We start from the raw sequence: 13,795 nt of genomic DNA, 5'->3' as shown, positions 1-13,795 counted from the left end.
GAGTGCAGCCTGACCTGGACAGACAAGTGAAAAGAAACATGTGAAATATTTCAGTCCAGTTACAGGGCAGCAGACCATCTGATATTGACATATCACAGCTTGGCACTCTGCATCTGTCTCTGCCAAATCCAGAATGTCACCACAAATATTATTGGAACAGACCGAACACTGTGACAACAGCAAGAACCCACAAATGATGCGAATTCTCCAATGATCAACTCCCAATGCCTTGTATCAATGCCAACCCATCCCGCCACATGGTTAGTGTTATAATCCAGGGCCAGACATCAGAATCGGTATGACAATTTATTTAGGTAACAGGAACTTGTTTTATCTTTATTGTAAGTACATTGTCACAGTGTGACCATGAAAATAAATCACACGTTTTCACAGTTTAAACAAATAAGCTAAGGTTTGGTACAGACTGAGGAAGAGAGAACAATCTAGGATGTAATTATCTATCTCCATAGTTTTTGACTTGATTTGGACTGGGAACTTGGACTGTGGTTTAGAACTAATACAATGGACAGCAGAAAGAAATCACTTTCTTTATGTCAATTGAATTCCAGTGAAGATTTTGAAGCAGTATGTTGTAATGTCACTAGATTGCAGATGATTGTGAGCTCCACGTGGAACAGTCAAGCAGACTTGCAGTAATATGTCCTCAATCTACTAGAGGGCAAACTATTGTAAACTGTATATGGAGCAATCAAACAGAATTACTTCATAATGAAAGACTGAGCACACATCACTCTGGCAAAAATCATAATAGCATTATATTTAATGTTTCCTTTGTAAAGAAAAATACTGTGATATTTTGGTAAAGATAACAAGTTTGGGAATATTTAAAGATCCTTAAGGTAGCAATCTGAGCTGAAACAAATTGAAATTCGGTACAACCATAGAATAAAACCAAGATATCTTCTGCAGACATTAGTTTAACTCAGCATGTATACCAAGAGATCAAGGAAACATCAATCTGGTGGAAATCAGAAGGGTTATGCACGATATGTCAACTCTTTTGTTCCTCAGATGCTGCCTAACCTGTTGTACCTTGTCCAGTGTTACACTTTATTGATTGCTTTAATGTGTGCTTTGAAAGGCAAAGCAGTAACAATTCCTACTATTTTACATCTTACTGAACCTCAGTGTGGTGGGAAGACACAGCGATTGTTAAAGCAGAAATCTGAACCAAAATGAAATTTGATAAAATTACAGATTTAAATCAGAATGTATTTAACACACATTCATTTAACACAAAACTGGCTCTACAAGCTAATGCTACATGATTCACTTTAACAAGAACTGAAAATTATTGGATATCACATTAAGAGGACAGAAACATCATAATTGCCTATTCAGATTACAGAAAACTGAAAGAAGAGGAGATAGAAAAATACAGCGCAGTACAGGCCGTTTGGCCCTCGATGTTGCGCCGATCCAAGCCCACCTAACCTACACAAGTCCACTATCCTCCATATGCCTATCCAATGCTCGTTTAAATGCCCATAAAGAGGGAGAGTCCACCACTGCTACTGGCAGGGCATTCCATGAACTCACGACTCGCTGAGTAAAGAATCTACCCCTAACATCTGTCCTATACCTACCACCCCTTAATTTAAAGCTATGCCCCCTCATAATAGCTGACTCCATACGTGGAAAAAGGTTCTCATGGTCAACCCTATCTAAACCCCTAATCATCTTGTACACCTCTATCAAGTCACCCCTAAACCTTCTTTTCTCCAATGAAAACAGCCCCAAGTGCCTCAGCCTTTCCTCATACGATCTTCCTACCATACCAGGCAACATCCTGGTAAACCTCCTCTGCACCCGTTCCAGTGCCTCCACATCCTTCCTATAGTATGGCGACCAAAACTGCACACAATATTCCAGATGTGGCCGCACCAGAGTCTTTTCCAACTGCAACATGACGTCAGGACTCTGGAACACAATTCCTCTACCAATAAAAGCCAGTACACCGTATGCCTTCTTCACCACACTATTTACCTGGGTGGCAACTTTCAGAGATCTGTGCACATGGACACCAAGATCCCTCTGCTCATCCACACTACCAAGTATCCGACTATTAGCCCAGTACCCCATCTTTTTGTTACTCATAAATGTTGAAATGCATGAAAGATTTGCTTCGAAACATGAAATCATAAGATGAGATGTTGTAGGTTATTGGTGTATGCAACTTACCTATTACAAACAGAGAGAGAATGATGTCGATTGATTCAATTTCCCATTCACTGCGGTGTGCGCTGCATGCAAGATGCGCTGGGGTTCTTACGACACCTTGCAAACCTACAACAACTACCATCCGGAAGGACAATGTCAGCCAATACATCGGAATACCACCGACTGCAAATTCCTCCACAAGCCACTCATCATCCTGACTTAGAAATATAACCCTGTTCCTTCAGTTTTGTGAGGGATGGACTTCGAGGAATTTGACCTCAGGGAATTGCGTGTCTACATATGGCATATAGACAGCAGCAGTTCAAGAAGGCATCTCAACACCATCTTCACAAGGGGTAACTCGGGATGCTGGGGCACTAAGAAAGGAAAAAGTCAAGGGAATGCAGTCAACTCTGACCTTGGTTCAAATGAAGGAAAAGAAATTGAAATATAATTGATGTGGTGTACAGACTTCCTGTTGTCGTAATGCACTTTGCCAATGAGTTAGTTAAGAAAATAGAACAGATTAACACCTTACGTAAGTGGTTGAAATTTGCATTCTAACTTCCATTATCAATTAGAAGCAGAGTCGTTTTTTTTTCAATAACAATTTCAATTGATTCTCAGAGAAAATTCTGAAGCAATATGGTCTGAATCCACTAGAGGGCAGACTATTGCAAATTCAACTTGCACTTGCTTCACAATGAAAGGTCAAGGGAATTGCAGTTCGAACGATATCAGAATAAAATTGCATTCAGTATTTGCACTGACGATACGAAGCAGTATACAGTTTCCAACATTTCACATCTTGGTGAAGCACACTGTAATGAGAAGGAGAAAAGATCCACAAGGTAGCAATTTGAATCCAGCAGCATTTGGATATAATTACAGATCAATAAGAAGATATCTTCACCTGCAGCATTCTGTATACGTCCGAATATGACTTGATCCACTTATACACCCCTAAAACAATTATGCTGCAGAAGTGATTGGAAACAACATTAAGCATAAAACCATAATGTCATAAGACAGAGTAACAGAAGTTATGCAATTTGGCACAAAACACTCAGCTCCGTCATTCTGCCATGTCTGATAGGTTTTTTTTCAAACCAATTTCCCCACTTTCTTTTCATAACCTTTGTTCTCCTTGGCAATCAAGAAATTATCTAACTCACAGCTTTAAATAAACTCAATGATCTGGCATCCAAAGCTTCTGAGGAAATGGATTCCACAGATTCACCATTCTCTGGAACGCTAATCACATTGGAGGCAGGTCAGAACAGGTTCACTCGTTTGATTTCTGTGATCAGTTGTTTGTCTTGTAAAGTGAGATTGAGCAGTTTAGTAGACGCTCTCCAGAGTTGGGAAGATGGAGAGGAGGTCTCACTGAGGTGTATATAATACTCATGAAGCTTGAGAAGACAGACTGGAAGCTCAACAGTTTCCTGCATCCATTCTGCCACAATGAAGTTCTGAGCGGCATAGCCACGGCTGTCCTTTCTGGAAAAAAAATGGAATGAGGAGATGTTGCTTATTGCACCTGTTTGAAGGACTAACCGAATTTGTCAAATTCTTCCTAAGGATAGCTCCACATTCTATTTAAAATTGAAACCACTTTAACACTTAAGATGGGAAAGGAAAAGTACTCATTCCTGCACAAAAATTTCACCAAAGATTATTACCACATACAATCTAAACTGTCTTCATCCTCATCAAACCGTACTGGTACATCTTTTTACATTAATTGCCCACTACCAGTAAATTATCGTGTCTTTTTTTTATTCATTTGTGATATGTGGGCACTGCTGGTTGGCCAAAATTGATCATCCATCCACAGTCATCGTTTCCAATTGAGTATTTTACAAGTAAATGCCATTAAGGGCAGTACAAACCACAACTGCAAGATGTTTTTTTGCTGAGATATGGGTATCACTGACCAGCAGATCGTATAATTCCACTTTGGTAAGTTAACTGGCAGCTGCATAATGGTATGTCTCCCATTATGTTTATACCAAACAAGAGTTTTGCGAGGACTCAAATGTCTGAGTTATGTGGAGTATTTGTTCAAGCTCGGTCTTTTTGCTTTTAAGGGTAGCAGATAGATGGGGGGGGGGGCAGCGGGGGATCATATAGAAGTGTAAGATCATGACAGGCATGAATGGAGTGAATGCACCCAATCATTTCTCCCAAGGCTGTGGAATCGATGACTCGATGGCATCACTCTAAGGTTGGAGGGGAAAGAATAAGAGGAAACCTTGTGGGAACATTTCTTTCCACAGAGGGTGGTACGTATATGGAATGAGCTGCGGCTATATTAACCACATTTAAACAGCATTTGGACAAATTCGTTGACAGGAAAGTATTAGAAGAATATGAGCCAAATGCAGGGGAATGGAGTTAGCGTGCATGGACATTTTGCTCGGCATGAACCATTTAGGGTCCTCGGGCCTGGGTACTGAACTGAAGGAATCTGTGACTCCTAAGTCTGTGACTTCAAAGATGATTTGAATAGTGCCCACACACTGTAACAAATTTCACATTCTTTACTCCATTGATGCAACTTATAAAACATCACCTATGAGAAATGGAGTACAGCTGAATATTTTTCACTCATTCATGAAGCATCCAAAGAAAGTAAAATGTAAGGGACTCATTTCTTCTCCTCAGAACTTTCAAAGGCAGAAGAAGGTGAAGGAGGTGGAGATAGTGTTTTCCTTCTATTACTCTTTCTTTCCACTGACCAGCCGGAGAATAAATGACCAAGGGACCGTCGACACTTCCTGCAGTTGTTCCCTGAATTGACTTTGTGTGGCTGCATAAATACACACGTTAATGCATGAAATTAAATACATGAGCATGTAACCAGTTTCAGTGTCAATGTAGGCAGGAGCTGCGTAATTACCTCGATAATGTATATTATTTGTTATCCTCAGAGATAAAAATGTCACAACTGCTTTCCGCCACAGAAAAATAAATCTTTCCAATATAATGAAGAGTGAAATTAATGGACCTCTTTAGATTAGATTCCCTACAATGTGGAAACAGGCCCTTCGGCCCAAGCAGTCCACACTGACCCTCCGAAGAGTAACCCACCCAGAACCATTTCCCTCTGATTGATGCACCTAACACTATGGGCAATTTAGCACAGCCAATTCACCTGACCCGCACATCTTTGGACTGTGGGAGGGAACCCACACAAACAGTCACCAGAGGCTGTATTGATCCTGGGACTGTGAAGCAGCAGTGCTAACCACTGAGCCACCGTGCCGCCCACCTTCTTCAACCTTCCATCTCTCGGTCTCTTTGGCTCTCACTATTGCATACCCCGGACAGCTCTGCGAGGTCTGTTGGCAACTACAATTCTTCTGATGGTCAAGGAATTAAGTGCGAATAGCAAAGAAAATGGAAGCCAAGAAGCTAAAATACTTTGTCACCCGGTGAATGCTGTACCCAATGGCGATGTGAAGAAGTTAAACTTTGTGCGGCAACCTCACTGTAAATGATTAATTACTTGTTCAGGTACATGTGCAACCCAAAAGGGTCAGAGATGGGGTGATCATTATAACTGTAGCCACTGACCTCACTCTACAATACTTTGCTTTCAACCTCTCACAACATACTGCCACATATCGATCAAATCTGAACAAGACTGTGAACTACACTGTCAGTTACAAGTTGACTGAGTTCAGAACATTAAGTAACTTATATACACTGATAGGAAAGGAAAGAATATGTGAAGTTATCACTTAAAATGTAAAACACATTTATGTTGAAGATCAAGATCAGTAAAGCTGCTGTTGTCATGGTCACCATGGAAAGGCTGCAATTTCCCCTCGAGAGAATTATCATTTTCAAAAGGTCTTCTGTAAGTTAAATGAATGAAAGTTATTTAAAAAAGGAATGAATCAAGAAAAATGTCTCCAAATTTTGGGGTGAAATATAGAAACACTTGCAACTCAGAATTCCGTGCAATGATATTTTTCATATGAGAAAACAAAAGTGGGGACTGCAGATACTCGAGATCAGAGTCGAAACGTGGTGCTGGAAAAAGCAGGTCAGGCAGCATTCAAGGAGCAGGAGAGTCGACATTTTGAGCATAAGCTCTTCATCAGGAATTCCTGATGAGGAGCTAATTTTTGAAACTTCGACTCTCCTGCTCCTGATGTTGTCTGACCGGCTGTGCTTTTCTAGCACCACACTTTTCGACTCTATTTTTAATACGAGTAATGCAAAGTGCATTATTGTATAACAAATCACTGAGCACTCAGAATGCAGGGCCTGATATTTTGGCTGTTTCCAGCATTCTCCAGTGAATTGCTTTCAACTATTTGAAAATGTAAGAAAGATGTTGTCCTTAGAATAGGTTGTATTTGTTCAGATATGAAGACTGACAGGCAAATCACATCAGTTTCCCTGTCCTTGTATTTACAAAGCAGGAAACTTAAATGCTCAATGCCTCACAGAATTGATCCCAATGGTTCCTAAACAGACTCTTTGAAATGCCAGAACTAGACATTGTGAATAACCAATACTAGATACACGGTCTATAAATCAAAGACTAAACTATTTGTTCACAATATATTAACCGAAGCAGAACAATTTTAAGTAACAAAGTAATCGAATTATTATTTAACTTTTAACCACAATCCTCTTTAATTAGAACCAGTTCTCTGACACTAAGACAGAAAGACAACCAGGGACATTCAGGAATAAATGAAAAAAGAAAAAAAAACTAAATACGATGTGCTGGTAACCTTGACTTAGCTGTTTCTATAATCTGCATCATCACAAGAGATTGTACCTTTCTTGGTTTCAGATGACACTAATACAAGCAGAAAACTTACTGTAGGCTCCAAAGGATATTCATTTGATTCTTAGAACTGCGATTCTATTCTCCGAACTCTAAATATGTTGGCAAGAAAAGGACAATCAGGGGGCAAATAAAACTTTAACAGGCACAATCCATTTGCTACAAACGCAGCCCAAGCACTTTCTCAGCCTCTGGCCTCTTCTTCAATACGAAGAAAGCAGAGATACCGAAATAAAATCTCAGTTTTAACGATCAAATGAATATTCATCAGAGACTGCTATGTAAAGGCTCTAAAGAGATTTTAAGGCTTTTGATAAGGGTGAGGGTTTTGTGCTGAAGGGAGAGGATGAATTGAATGGGACTATTCTCCCTGGAGCATCAGAGGTTGAGTGGTGACCTTTTTGAAGTTTATAAAATCATGAGGGTCACACATCATGTGAAGAGACAAGGTCATTTCCCCAGGTTGGTGGGCTCCAGAACTAATGGGGCATAGGTTTACGGTGAGAATGTAAAAAGTTTAAAAGGGACCTCAGGGACAACATTTTCATGCAGTAGGTTTTGCATGAGCTGCCAGAGGAAGTGGTGGAGGCTGAGACAATTATCACTTTAAATAGTGTCTGGATGGCAATATGAATAGGAAGGGTTTAGAGGAATATTGTTCAAATGGTGGAAAATGGGACTATATTAGGTTAGGATATCTGGTCGACATGGACGAGTTGGATCAAAATGTTTGGTTCAATACTGTCTAGCTAGCTAACTCTTTCAGTGAGTGGAAAATGATTTGGTAGTTCTATGTACCAAGAGATTGATTTCTATGGAGCTACAAAAATGCAAGCCTGATTTGACAGAGATCTTTTTATTAACATGATGAAGCTAGTCTTCGAGAATATGTTGCTACTTGCAAATGCGAACACTACCAGGGAATATAAGATATGCAATTATTTCTTTTTCTATTGTTTGCTACATATGCGTCAACAGCTGTACTGGAAGTATACGAGCCATTCTCCTGAATGAAAAAGAAAGGTTCTATATTTCTCTTCTTTGTGTTTCATCCCGTTATTTCTCTCTACCCCCCTCCCCCTCCCCCCAGTGGGTATGAAAGACCCTTCTGTGTCTCCATCATGTACAAAATCCCCATCACCCCACATCCCCTCCCCACTGAGCCCTCGCCACAGGGCTAAAAGCAGTGGGGGTAGGGGGGTGTATATGCACTGACTATCTGACGGGCCTTTCAACTGTTTGTGTCTTCATCCACAACAAGATCCCAAACTTTCCCCACCCCCCAGCTCAATGAGAAGGGGGCTTTATCTCCCCCAAACCCGCCCACCGGTTGGACAACAATGGGAGACACAGGGAACAACAAGATCCCACTGTGTTAACAGCATGTGCAGCACTAAGTGCTGCTGAGTCCAACTCTACCCCAGGGACAGGAACAGTGGTGCAGATAGCAGGATAGGCAGGGAGGAACAGATAGGCCAGGGGGAGAGAATGTGAGTTAGATGAGGGACAGAGAGGGAGGGACAGACACGAGGCAGAGACAGAAGGAGAGAGATAGGAAGACAGAAAACTGCTGAGTGTGAGCGACAGAGGGAGAGGCAGAGTGTGAAACCAGGGAAAGAGGGAGAGCGCGAGAAACGCCCAGAAAGAGACAACAAAGGACAGAGAAAGACCCCAGGGAATGACAGATGGACACAGACTGCCCAGGTAAACAACTGAAGTACAAACAAGATGATGAGGAAGAGCAGCCATTCAGAGACAGAGAGAGAGAGAGAGAGAGAGAGAGAGACAACAGAAAGCAGGTGAAAGGGTGGATGATTGTATTCGACAGATAGAACGATCCTCAACCAGGAGCTGCAAGATCCCCCAGGGTTGATGGAGAGAGAAAGGTATGGGGGGTGAGCAGGGAGGTTGGGGATTGAACAGTTGAACAATTCCAGGGAAGAGGGAGGGTCCAGAGAGTTGTAGGAAAGGAATCTACAGGGTAATGCAAACAGGATGGAAATGGGAATCACACAGCAACATTTAAGAAGCATTTTGACAGCGAAAACAGATACTGCGTGTAGTCAGGTAGCATTAGTTTCAAACGCCATCATGTTTGACTCAAAGATGGTGGGCCGAGAGGCCTGTTGCTGTGCTGCATTGTTGCGTAAGTAGGGAATCAGTGATTAATGTGCTCAAGGCTGAATTAAAAAGAATTTTGATAGGCCACAGTGCTATCAATGTGATTAGAAATTATGCACTTTATGGTAAAATGCTGGGGAGTGTTGCTGCACAAAGGTACCTTGCAGTGCAGGTTTGTTCTTCCTTGAATGTGGAGTCACAGGTAGGTAATATTATCGAGAAGGCGTTTGGCATGCTTGTCTTTACTGGTCATTGCATTGAATATCGGAGATCGAAAGTCATGTTGCAGCTGCACATGATATTGGTTAGGTCACTTTTGGAGCATTTTCTGCAATTCAGGTTTCCCTCCTGTTGGAAGAATGGAATGAAACTTGAAAGAGCTCAGAAAAGATTTGCAAGCATGTTACATGGGTTCGAGGGTTTGAGCTACAGGAAGAGGCTGAACAGACTGGGGCTGTTTTCTCTGGAGCGTCGGAAGCTGAGGGGTGACCTTACAGAGGTTCATAAAATCATGAGGGGCATGGATAGGGTAAATAGACAAGGTCTTTTCCCTGGAGTGGGGGAGCCCAGTACTAAATGACGTAAATTTTGGTAAGAGGGAACTAAAGGGCATTTTATTTCACACAGATGATGCTGCATGTATGGGAATGAGCTTCCAGAGAAAGTGATGGAGACTGGGCTTACAGCATTAGGGTCCACACACTGGAAAACAGGATGAGATTAACTTGTGAAATCTGGTCAGCCTGAACGAGTTGGACGGAAGGGTCTATTTCCATCCTGTGCAAAGTTGTGAACCCATGACTCTTAACTATTTGCTGAACACAGCACATAAATGTTTCAGCTGGAACGACCATTACCTTGCTTTTCTTAAGACTGGGAAAGTTTGAAAGGGTTTGAAAACACAACCATAACTGGAAACCCAACCAAGGACACTCAGAGACGGATCAGGAAGTAGGCACTTTCTCTCGCAGATCTGAAAGATTCACATTTTGACCTTCGTTGGTATCTAATCTGTTATAGAGTCATAGAGTCATAGAAATGCACAGCTCGTCCAACCCGTCCATGATGACCAGATATCCCAACCCAATCTAGTCCCAACTGCCAGCACCCGGCCCATATCCCTCCAAACCCTTCCTATTCATATGCCCATCCAAATGCCTCTTAAATGTTGCAATTGTACCAACCTCCACCACATCCTCTGGCAGCTCATTCCATACCCATACCACCCTTTGTGTGAAAAGGCTGTGACTTGAGTCCCTTTTATGTCTTTCCCCTCTCATCCTAAACCTATGCCCTTTAGTTCTGGACTCCCACATGCCAGGGAAAAGACTTTGTCTATTTATACTATCCATGCCACTCATAATTTTGTAAGCCTCTATAAGGTCACTCCTCAGCCTCCGGTGCTCCAGGGAAAACAGTCCCAGCCTGTTCAGCCTCTCCCTGTAGCTCAGATCCTCCAACCCTGGCAACATGCTTGTAAATCTTTTCTGAACACTTTCAAGTTTCACAACATCTTTCCGATAGGAAGGAGAACAGATTTGCCCGCAATATTCCAACAGTGGCCTAACCAATGTCCTGTACAGCCGCAACATGACCTCCCAACTCCTGTACTCAATACTCTCACCAATACAGGAAAGCATACCAAACGCCTTCTTCACTATCCTATCTACCTGCGACTCCACTTTCAAGGAGCTATGAACCTGAACTCCAAGGTCTCTGTTCAGCAACACTCCCTAGGACCTTACCATTAAGTGTATAAGTCCTGCTAAGATTTGCTTTCCCAAAATGCAGCACCTCGCATTTATCTGAATTAAACTCCAACTGCCACATCTCAGCCCATTGGCCCATCTGGTCCAGATCCTGCTGTAATCTGAGGTAACCCTCTTTGCTGTCCACTACACCTCCAATTTTGGTGTCATCTGCAAACTTACTAACTGTACCTCTTATGCTCGCATCTAAATCATTTATGTAAATGACAAAAAGTAGAGGGCCCAGCACCGATCCTTGTGGCAGTCCACTGGTCACTGGCCTCCAGTCTGAAAAACAACCCTCCACCACCACCCTCTGTTTTCTACCTTTGAGCCAGTTTCTGTATCCAAATGGCTAGTTCTCCCTGTATTCCATGAGATCTAACCTTGTTAATCAGTCTCCCATGGGGAACCTTGTCGAACGCCTTACTCAAGTCCATATAGATCACATCTACTGCTCTGCCCTCATCAATCCTCTTTGTTACCTCTTCAAAAAACTCAATCAAGTTTGTGAGACATGATTTCTCACACACAAAGCCATGTTGACTATCCCTAATCAGTCCCTGCCTTTCCAAACACATGTACATCCTGTCCCTCAGGTTTCCCTCCAACAACTTGCCCACCACCGAGGTTAGGCTCACCGGTCTATAGTTCCCTGGCTTGTCTTTATTGCCCTTCTTAAACAGTGGCACCATGTTTGCCAACCTCCAGTCTTCCACCACTTCCCCTGTGAGTATCGATGATACAAATATCTCAGCAAGAGGCCCAGCAATCACTTCTCTAGCTTCCCACAGAGTTCTCGGGTACACCTGATCAGGTCCTGGGGATTTATCCACCTTTAACCGTTTCAAGACATCCCGCACTTCCTCCTCTGTAATCTGGACATTTTGCAAGATGTCACCATCCATTTCCCTACAGTCTATATCTTCCATATCCTTTTCCACAGTCAACACTGATGCAAAATATTCATTTCGTATCTCCCCCATTTTCTGTGGCTCCACACAAAGGCCGCCTTGCTGATCTTTGAGGGGCCCTCTTCTCTCCCTCGTTACCCTCTTGTCCTTAATATATTTGTAAAAAACCACTTGGATTCTCCTTAATTCTATTTGCCAAAGCTGTTCGGAAACTAGAAACGAAATTACGAAGAAATCTCGCTGAAACTCTTGAGAAAGAGTCACTTGACCCGAGAGGGTTGCTCTGATTTCTCTCCACAGATGCTCCCGCAGCTGCTCATTTTTCCAGCGATTTCTCATTTTGTTTCTGATCGCCACCATCCGCCCTTCTTTCGGTTTTTTTTTAATCTCCTCCCAGTGTGTTTTAAAACGATGTGTTTAAAACAGTGTGTTTTAACACAGCGATTTCCACACACTCCCCGCAGTTCAAGCGCAAAAATAACACTTCAACTCTTCCAAATAAATGCTACGGAAGGAATTAAAAACTTTTTAACCTGCGGCAGAGTTAGGTGGAGGGTACGAAGAACACGACCGAATTTCGGTCAACCTGCTGTTTCTGCCCAATTTTGTCTTTCGAGACTTTAAACACGTCAGATTCGAGCATGCGATTACTCTTAAAATAGCAACGCCCGAACAGGGACTTGAACCCTGGACCCTCAGATTAAAAGTCTGATGCTCTACCGACTGAGCTATCCGGGCTCTGCGTTGACAAAGCTTGCAGTGACACACACCGGTGAACAGAGAACAGTGCATTGATCTACCTTTGGTTTTGTGGGATATTTGCACACTTTTCCTTTCTCATTGTTTCCCCCTATTCCCACAGTGCGTCCACAATCACATTACATCGGCAACAATACATCTCCGATCCTGCACCACCAGTTCCACACACTCTCATCTTTTTTCTTTCTCTGCGGTTGACTTGCAAGTTGCTTCCTAAAAAAAAAATCAAAAAAAAATTCATGACTTCCGGCTCAAGCCTTCCAAAAGTATGCACAACCACAAGGACGCAAATTGCTCGTGAAAATTAACAGCCCTGGCAGCAACTGTCCAGAGAAAACACGGTTAATGTTTCCAGCCCAGTGAGAATTCGTCACAGGTCACAAATTGCAATTCACGACAAGCTGCTCTCGATTAAAAAAAAAGACTCCGTTTTTCAAATGGCTGCAACAAAATGCCTCAAGCAAAGCAGTACGACGCGTGAGCGCTGCTGTTGGACTGGGCTGGACAAAGTCAAAAATCACATTACGCCAATAGGCGGTGCTCCGCAACCATTGCTCGATTTGTGTTGGTTCCATTGTGTAGTAGCTTTCACGTTTGCTTTACCGACAGCAGGTCCTGTGCTCGAGCCCCATCGTGTTTTAGTGCACTGTGACTGGAATGGATTGGCAAATTGCAATAACCCGCATGTTGGCACTCAAATATGAACCAACAATCCAACGGGCTGAATGAAAGATTGACATGTCACGCAGAGGCCCAAGCGGGACCAGACAGTTCGACAGTCAGAGAGGTGTAAGGCACCGAAATCGACCCTTCCGTCCAACTCATCCATAATGACCAGATATCCTTAGCTAATTTAGAGTCATAGAGATATCCAGCATGGAAACACACCCTTCAGTCCAACCCGTCCATGCCGACCCGATATCCCAACCCAACCTCGTCCCACCTGCCAGCACCCGGCCCATATCCCTCCAAACCCTTCCTATTCACATACCCATCCCTAAATGCTGGAATTGTACCAGCCTCCACCACTTCCTCTGGCAGCTCATTCCATACACGCACCACCTACTACATGAAAAAGTTGCCACTTAGGTCCCATTTAAATGTTTCCCTCTCCCCCTAAACTTATGCCCTCTAGTTCTGGACTCCTGCAAAGCAGGGGAAAGACCTTGTCTACTTACCCCAACCATGCCCCTTCATCATTTTATAAACCTCTATCAGGCCACCCCACCGCCTGCAACCCTCCAGAGAAAACAGACCCTGCC

General features: G+C 42.8%; 1 long non-coding RNA gene and 1 other non-coding gene across 2 annotated transcripts; both read right to left on the bottom strand.

Moving 5' to 3' along the window:
* Nucleotides 1–339: 339 nt before the first annotated feature.
* Nucleotides 340–13,005, bottom strand: LOC140468518 (uncharacterized). Its single transcript, XR_011955672.1, has 3 exons — nucleotides 12,575–13,005; nucleotides 9,273–9,460; nucleotides 340–3,681 (listed from the first exon to the last, which is right to left on the bottom strand). It is a non-coding gene; the product is annotated as an uncharacterized lncRNA (long non-coding RNA).
* Nucleotides 12,440–12,512, bottom strand: trnak-uuu (transfer RNA lysine (anticodon UUU)). The gene has a single exon. It is a non-coding gene; the product is annotated as a tRNA-Lys (tRNA).
* Nucleotides 13,006–13,795: the final 790 nt, after the last annotated feature.

Source organism: Chiloscyllium punctatum, chromosome 47 (assembly GCF_047496795.1).
Source record: "Chiloscyllium punctatum isolate Juve2018m chromosome 47, sChiPun1.3, whole genome shotgun sequence".
NCBI lineage: Eukaryota > Metazoa > Chordata > Chondrichthyes > Orectolobiformes > Hemiscylliidae > Chiloscyllium > Chiloscyllium punctatum.
Note: the sequence above shows the minus strand (reverse complement) of the source record. Positions and strands in the feature narration are given on the sequence as shown.